The 7500-nt window shown below is 36.7% G+C and overlaps 2 non-coding genes across 2 annotated transcripts; both read left to right on the top strand.

The window, feature by feature from the left end:
* Positions 1-1409: 1409 nt before the first annotated feature.
* TRNAF-GAA (transfer RNA phenylalanine (anticodon GAA)) lies at positions 1410-1482 on the top strand. The gene has a single exon. It is a non-coding gene; the product is annotated as a tRNA-Phe (tRNA).
* A 13-nt stretch (positions 1483-1495) lies between these two features.
* On the top strand, positions 1496-1569 carry TRNAF-GAA (transfer RNA phenylalanine (anticodon GAA)). Its single transcript has one exon. It is a non-coding gene; the product is annotated as a tRNA-Phe (tRNA).
* Positions 1570-7500: the final 5931 nt, after the last annotated feature.

Raw genomic sequence — 7500 nt, 5'->3', positions numbered from 1 at the left:
ATATTATATTATTATATAACATTAACATAAGAATTAATATAACGATAAATAGAATGATATATGATATCCAATTTTTTTTTTAATTAAAAAAAAATGAATCGAACGTTCGAGTATTTCAAATCGCGCGGGAAAAATGAGAGGAAGAGAGGCATATATATGTGGTATATATCCATCCATATTGAATTGCGGATACATCAATGATAGAATCATTTCTGATTAGACCAAATACTGATCCTCCAACAGATATGAAAGAAGGTAGATAAGAAATCAATCAAATAGGAGTCAAAAGAGACACTGTTTCGATATAGAATCCGTATCTAATTCTAATGAATTCAACAGTTCCAGCATAAATGAAAGAAAGAAGGGGATGGCATCCCAATGAGATCCTAGTCTCAAAAGAAAAAAGGGGATATGGCGAAATTGGTAGACGCTACGGACTTGATTGGATTGAGCCTTGGTATGGAAACCTACTAAGTGATAACTTTCAAATTCAGAGAAACCCTGGAATTAAAAATGGGCAATCCTGAGCCAAATCCTGTTTTCAGAAAACAAAGAAGGTTTCTGAAAGTGAGAATAAAAAAAGGATAGGTGCAGAGACTCAATGGAAGCTGTTCTAATGAATGGAGTTGACTGCGTTGCGTTGGTAGAGGAATCCTTCTATTAAAACTCCAGAAAGAATGAAGGATGGACCTATATACATACGTATACGTACTGAAATATCAAATGATTAATGACGCCCCGAGCCCGAATCTATGTTTTTTTATATGAAATATATGAAAAATGGAAGGATTCTTGTGAATCGATTCCAAGTTGAAGGAAGAGTCGAATATTCAGTGATCAAATCATTCACTCCATAGTCTGATAGATCTTTTGACGAACTGATTAATCGGACGAGAATAAAGATAGAGTCCCATTCTACATGTCAATATCAATACCGACAACAATGAAATTTATAGTAAGAGGAAAATCCGTCGACTTTAGAAATCGTGAGGGTTCAAGTCCCTCTATCCCCAAAGGCCCCTTTTACTCCCTAAGTCTTTATTTAGATTTATACTCTTTTTTTTTACTCAGCGCTTCAAAATTCGCTATGCTTCTCATTCACTCTACTCTTTCACAAATGGATCGGAGAAGAAATGCTTCTCTCTTCTCTTATCACAAGTCTTGTGAAATATACGATATACGTACAAAATAACATCTATGAGCAAGGAATCCCATATGAATCATTCACAGCCCATATAATTATTATTATTCTTAATTCAACTTACAAAGTCTTCTTTTTGAAGATTCCAGACAGGGCTGGGGTAAGACTTTGTAATGCTTTTTTATTCTCGTGAATTGAGATCTTGAATTGACATAGACCCAAGCTCTCTAGTATAATATAATAGGATGGGGGTGATGCCTCGAGAAGGGTCGGGATAGCTCAGCTGGTAGAGCAGAGGACTGAAAATCCTCGTGTCACCAGTTCAAACCTGGTTCCTGACATGTGGTTAATATAATACGGGATAGCTCAGCTGGTAGAGCAGAGGACTGAAAATCCTCGTGTCACCAGTTCAAATCTGGTTCCTGATATGTGGTTAATATAATAATAGCTACTCATACAAATTCGATACGGATCAGTATACATATTGGTTAATAATCTAGATCATGATACATACTTCTCCATCCGGGAGTCTAGAGATAGACGCCTACCCTATATATTTAATATTTACAATATTTTTTTATTGTAGATGGGTAAAGAAAAGAATTAGATTATGTTTCCTCTTCTTTTTTCTTTGTTTATATGGTGCATTCAAAATGTTACTACTTTATACATATCTGAAAAATTAAGTTAGTTACTTGAAAAACCAAAAAGTAAAGTAGAGTCTCGAGGAGTGGAAAGATCGGAATAGACAATATTCATTTCAGATACAGTACAAATAGAATCCCATCCCCTTCATTTCTTTGTTTTTTCTTTCATATTCCACCCCCCCCCGGGTGACGCCCCTCTAAGCGATGTGCGCGGTACAAAGTTCATGGTGCAGAACTCGTTTTGTTATCTTATTAGCCCGGCTCATCTGAAATTCATATCTTCCAAATTTGGGAATCTCAATGAAGCCCTAATTTTTTTTAGCCCGAGCCCATCCATAATATGAATGAGAGTCCAATTACTCTGGTTGGTCTAGACCAGAATGTAAAAATATTCCGCGAATATCTCGCGGCGTAGAAGTGAAGTTCGTTTCTTATCATTCATTCAATGAGCATCTTGTATTTCATAGAAATTAGGGGCAATATAATCCTTACGTAAGGGCCATCCTATCCAACTTTCGGGCATCAAAATACGTTTCAGGCGTGGATGATTATCATAAGAGATTCCCAACATATCATAAGATTCCCGTTCTTGAAAATCCGCACTTTTCCAAATCCAAAAAACCGAAGGAATTCTAGGATTTATCCTTGGGGAAAATACTTTTATGCATACCTCCTCCGGTTGATCCACACCATACTGTATTCTCGTAAAATGATACACACTCGCTAACAGTCCACCTGGTGCTACATCATAGGCACACTGGGAGCGTAGATAATTGTAACCATATACATATGAAATGACAGCAATGGAGTGCCAATCCTCGGGCTTTATTTGTAAAGTTTCGATTCCTTGGTAATCGAAGCCCAAAGATCTATGAACTAGCCCATGCTTGACTAGCCAAACAGACAAACGACCCTGCATCTTTTTAATCTCTCCCGGATTTTCATTTGTATAAGTATTTCACATTTACGATAAAATTTTTGAAAATTGACCACCATTTGTAATTCTGCACAAATGAAAAGCAGCCTGGCTAATTCACTAATTCGTGGGGGGATACTGAACTTTTGTATTTGAAAAATGTTTCAGAAGGTATCTCTGAAGTAGGTCGCGATTGATAGAGTAATCCTTGATCATAATTTCCAGTATGCATACTGCGTCCAACATGAAACTTGTGATTGGTAGTAAAACATCGATTCTCCTGTTGAGACCCAACTCGATCTTCATAGATCTCTCGAGCTACCTTCTTACGAAGTTTTGTTATAGCATCGATAACTGCCTCCGGTTTAGGCGGACAACCCGGCAAATAAACATCCACAGGAATTAGCTTATCGACTCCCCGAACAGTACTATAAGAATCAGTACTGAACATCCCTCCTGTAATAGTACAGGCTCCCATAGCAATGACATATTTTGGTTCAGGCATTTGCTCATATAATCTCACCAACGAAGGAGCCATTTTCATTGTTACTGTGCCGGCTGTTAAAATTAAGTCCGCTTGCCTAGGACTTGATCTTGGTACCAGGCCATAACGATCAAAGTCGAAGCGCGAGCCTATTAATGAAGCAAATTCAATAAAGCAACAACTGGTACCATAGAGAAGCGGCCATAAACTGGAAAGTCTTGACCAATTTGAAAGATCATTTGATGTAGTTGAAATAACTGAATTTTGGGTTGTTCGATCAAGTACCGGAAACTCAATGGAATTCATAACTGTCTCAATGTAATTTTTTTCTTCTTTTTTCTTTTTATTGTCTGAATATTCAGGAGCTAAGACCATTCCAATGCTCCTTTTCGCCATGCATAAACTGAACCAACAATTGGGATAAGCACGAAAATGAAAGCTTCTATAAATACAGATACACCCAATACATCGAAACTCATCGCCCATGGATAAAGAAAAACCGTTTCAACATCAAAAACAACAAAAACTAGAGCAAACATATAATAACGAATTCGGAATTGTAACCAAGCGTCGCCCATTGGTTCTATACCCGATTCATAACTAGAAAGTTTCTCTGGCCCTTCGCTAATCGGGGCCAAAACTCCGGAAATTAGAAATGCCAAAATAGGAATAAGACTTGATATTATTAGAAATGCCCAGAAAATATCATATTCGTGAAGCAGAAACATAGATGCACTCCTATGAATGTGGAAAATATACCGTATTAGTCAATTCGAATCGGAATTGTGAATTCATCTATAACTCTTTAGCCGAAATACCAATGAATTTTGATTGAACCACCCAGTTTTTTTGCTGTAGGTCGTGTCTTGTTTCAAGATTCATCGAGTGGAATCCTATTTCCATTTACTTCAATTCTATTTCGATATGGTATAGACATATCATGTTCTTATACAAAAAAATTTTCTCGTTTTTATCTCGTTTCAGATTCTCTCTAAAAAAAGCTAAAAAAGGAATTCAAAATTTTATTTTTAATTAGTTATTTAGAATTTTATAGAATTCTGTATAGACTTTTTCTTAAGATTTAAGTTAAGATATTGATATTATTAATAAAAATAATAATAATAATGAATTCTATACATATGTTATCTATTTTATGAATATTCATATAAGAGAATCAAATGGTATTGTATTGGTATATGCTTTTCATTAAGATCCAGTTAGAGGATTATTGCTTCTATTGATTAAATACGGAAATAGAATGCATTGACCTATTTGATTCTCTCCCCTTGTTCTCGACTTAATGGATTTGATTCAATGCATTGAATTGCGAGAAACCCTTAACATATCATATAACAATTCATAAGTTTCTATCCCCAAATTACAGGCTTTGAGCCTCTACTGCCTCGACCTGCACCTACCCAAAAAACAAAAAAATCGGATTATGAAATTAGAGCTCGAAGTCTTGAAAGAATCATTCCAAACCCCGATCTTTAGTACTTGAAATGGGTCCGAAATGAATGGAAATCCTTGTTAATTTAAAATGTAATCAGAACTAGTGAAAGTAAGACCAACCACTGGGTTAGGTTTCATGTCAATAAAAAGATTGATTTTGAAACAACCCTACACAATGGAGCGTATCACAATGATAGAGTCAGCCGAATCATAAATGATCTACGGAAGAAACTTCGAATGGAATCCCGCATTATCAAACGATTCGACAGCCCAAATCCCCCAATAACTCATGGAAATAGACAGAGGTGCAAACACTAATAGATTTATGGACCCATTCAGTATCTCTAAAACAATGAGTTGGGCTGTTCTTCCGCAAAAAAAGCGATGAGTCGGGGGCTTCTTAACTCGTACAAGTTCAAACGGACCCCCAATCTTCTTGCATAAAGTCAGCATTGGTAGAATTGGAATGGTGGGCAATTGGGTTGGGGTATATTGGGATACAAAAAAAATAAATATTTTACCGAAAGATAAGACTACTTGATTTGTGTTTAAGATAAGATTACTTGATTTGTGTTTTGCTAGGCCGGTTATACGAAGATGAACCCATTTGACAATGTTTACAATGAAACTTTCCAAGGAGTTTCGTTTTTCAAACTCTGGCTCTTCCACAAATACAAGAAAAATAATATGTCGGTCCTGGATCCGTGCGACTTACTATCAGATTGGATTTAGTTTGGGTTGGAGTTTTTAGCCGGGCTCGGGTCATCATTTTGACTTCAAAAATTCACTTTGGATTAGGTATACCAAAACCAAAGAAAAGGAATATCACTAACTCTTTGATCGTGGATAGAAAAACATGAAAAATTCATATGTAATTCACCCACCAAGATTGAAGAATGGGTTTGTTTATCCGAGATCTAAAAAATACCGATTGGGTCCATTGAAATGCATTTTTGTTTTCAGTTTCATGCTCGCTCGCGGGGATCATTCAGAGCATGCAAGAATTATTCTATTTCGATGGACCAACCGGCCGTCCGACTACAGCTACAACCAACAAGCAAGAATGAGGAAATTAAAACTATACAAAACAAATTTTTTGTTAATTTTAAATTCATTAAAAATCAAATCAATTAGGGCTATACGGACTCGAACCGTAGACCTTCTCGGTAAAACAGATCAAACTTATTATTATCGAAATGATTCAAACTGTTTCAAAGACCCAACATGCACTTTTTTTGCATTGGGCTCTTTCATCACCTGATATAAATATCAGATAGTCCGCCATACTTTTTCTTCACAGAAAGATAACGAGATGGCTCCACGTGCTCTAATTCATTATTTTGATTCTGATCCAGAAGCAATACCAAAGTGTTTCAAAGAAGAGTTGCCTTGACGTAGGTCTGCCTCCGGCCTAGATCAACCTAAGTTAAATGAAGTCTCTATCGCTCTGCTCAAAGAGTCAAATATGAAACTTCATACACCTTAAAGTTCATAGTACGAAAAGATATTTGTTTGAGGTCCTTATACTCATTATGCCTAGCATTGAATGCACTGGGTATTCACCTTATCAATTATCAAATCAACGATGGGTTCTATTTGGAGCCTAAATTGGCATCCAAAGGGGACCGAACCAAATATTTGTCAGGCTATTGTTCTCTTGTTCCCTGGAATATGTGGAGTAAGACATCGATTTCTCAATAAGATCAATTCTGTTGATTGCATGATGGACTCCCCTGAAAAAACATTGGCGCGCGTGTAAACGAGGTGCTCTACCTAACTGAGCTATAGCCCTTGTGCTTGTGATAGATAGTTTATCATGTAAATAATTTCTTGTCAAGATGAATCTTCTATGATCCGACATGAGAGCTTCTGGTCTGTTTCCTGCCAAGAATTGGTATTGCTTAGAAATAAGATTCCATCTATAATCCATCGATATGATGGGTCCCTTTTCTTTCTCTTTGTGATGATAAATGACCTACTTAACCCAGTGGTTAGAGTATTGCTTTCATACGGCGGGAGTCATTGGTTCAAATCCAATAGTAGGTAGGACTTATTAGATACCGGAGTCACTGGTATCTAATAAGTTTTTATATACACCCTCTTTTTTTTTCTTTTCTACCCCCCTTACTAGTAGTCTAGTAAATTTATTTTTATTTTTTTCTTACATCAGAATTCCATTACACTTGATTGGATTCAATCGGCAGAACTCAAATATGGTGTATAAACAGAACTTATTTTTTGGGCGCACCAACTAGTTAGGAAATTACATTGATAGCCTCTACGCGCGTCCTGGCTCGTCTGACAGCTAAATTTGCTTCAATTGTTTGTCTCTTTCCTTCAGCTCGACTCAAGTTAGCTTTCGCTATTTCAAGAGTTCGCTGAGCTTCTTGCGGATCAATGTCACTACCCTTCTCCGCATCATTTACTAAAATGGTGATCTCATTATTGCCTATTCTAGCAAAACCGCCCATCAGAGCTATTTTTAACCATTGGTCGTTAAGACGTAGTCTCAAAATACCTATATCTACAGCCGTAGCAATAGGGGCGTGATTTGGTAATACACCAATTTGGCCACTATTAGTAGATAAAATGATTTCTTTCACTTCTGAATCCCAAACAATTCGATTAGGGGTTAGTACACAAAGATTTAAGATCATTTCTTCAATTTGCTCTCCTCTTCTAAGTTCATAGCCTTCGCGGTAGCTTCATCGATGTTACCTACCAAATAAAAGGCCTGCTCAGGAAGACCATCTAATTCTCCGGAAAGGATCAGTTGAAACCCCCTAATTGTTTCTGCTAGACCAACATATTTCCCTGGAGAACCGGTAAATACTTCTGCTACGAAGAAGGGTTGTGATAA

Source organism: Eschscholzia californica, unplaced genomic scaffold (genome assembly GCF_041429995.1).
Source record: "Eschscholzia californica isolate CP2 unplaced genomic scaffold, dmEscCali1.0.p SCAF_145, whole genome shotgun sequence".
NCBI classification, from domain to species: Eukaryota; Viridiplantae; Streptophyta; class Magnoliopsida; order Ranunculales; family Papaveraceae; genus Eschscholzia; species Eschscholzia californica.
This window is presented reverse-complemented; position numbering and strand designations above follow the sequence as displayed.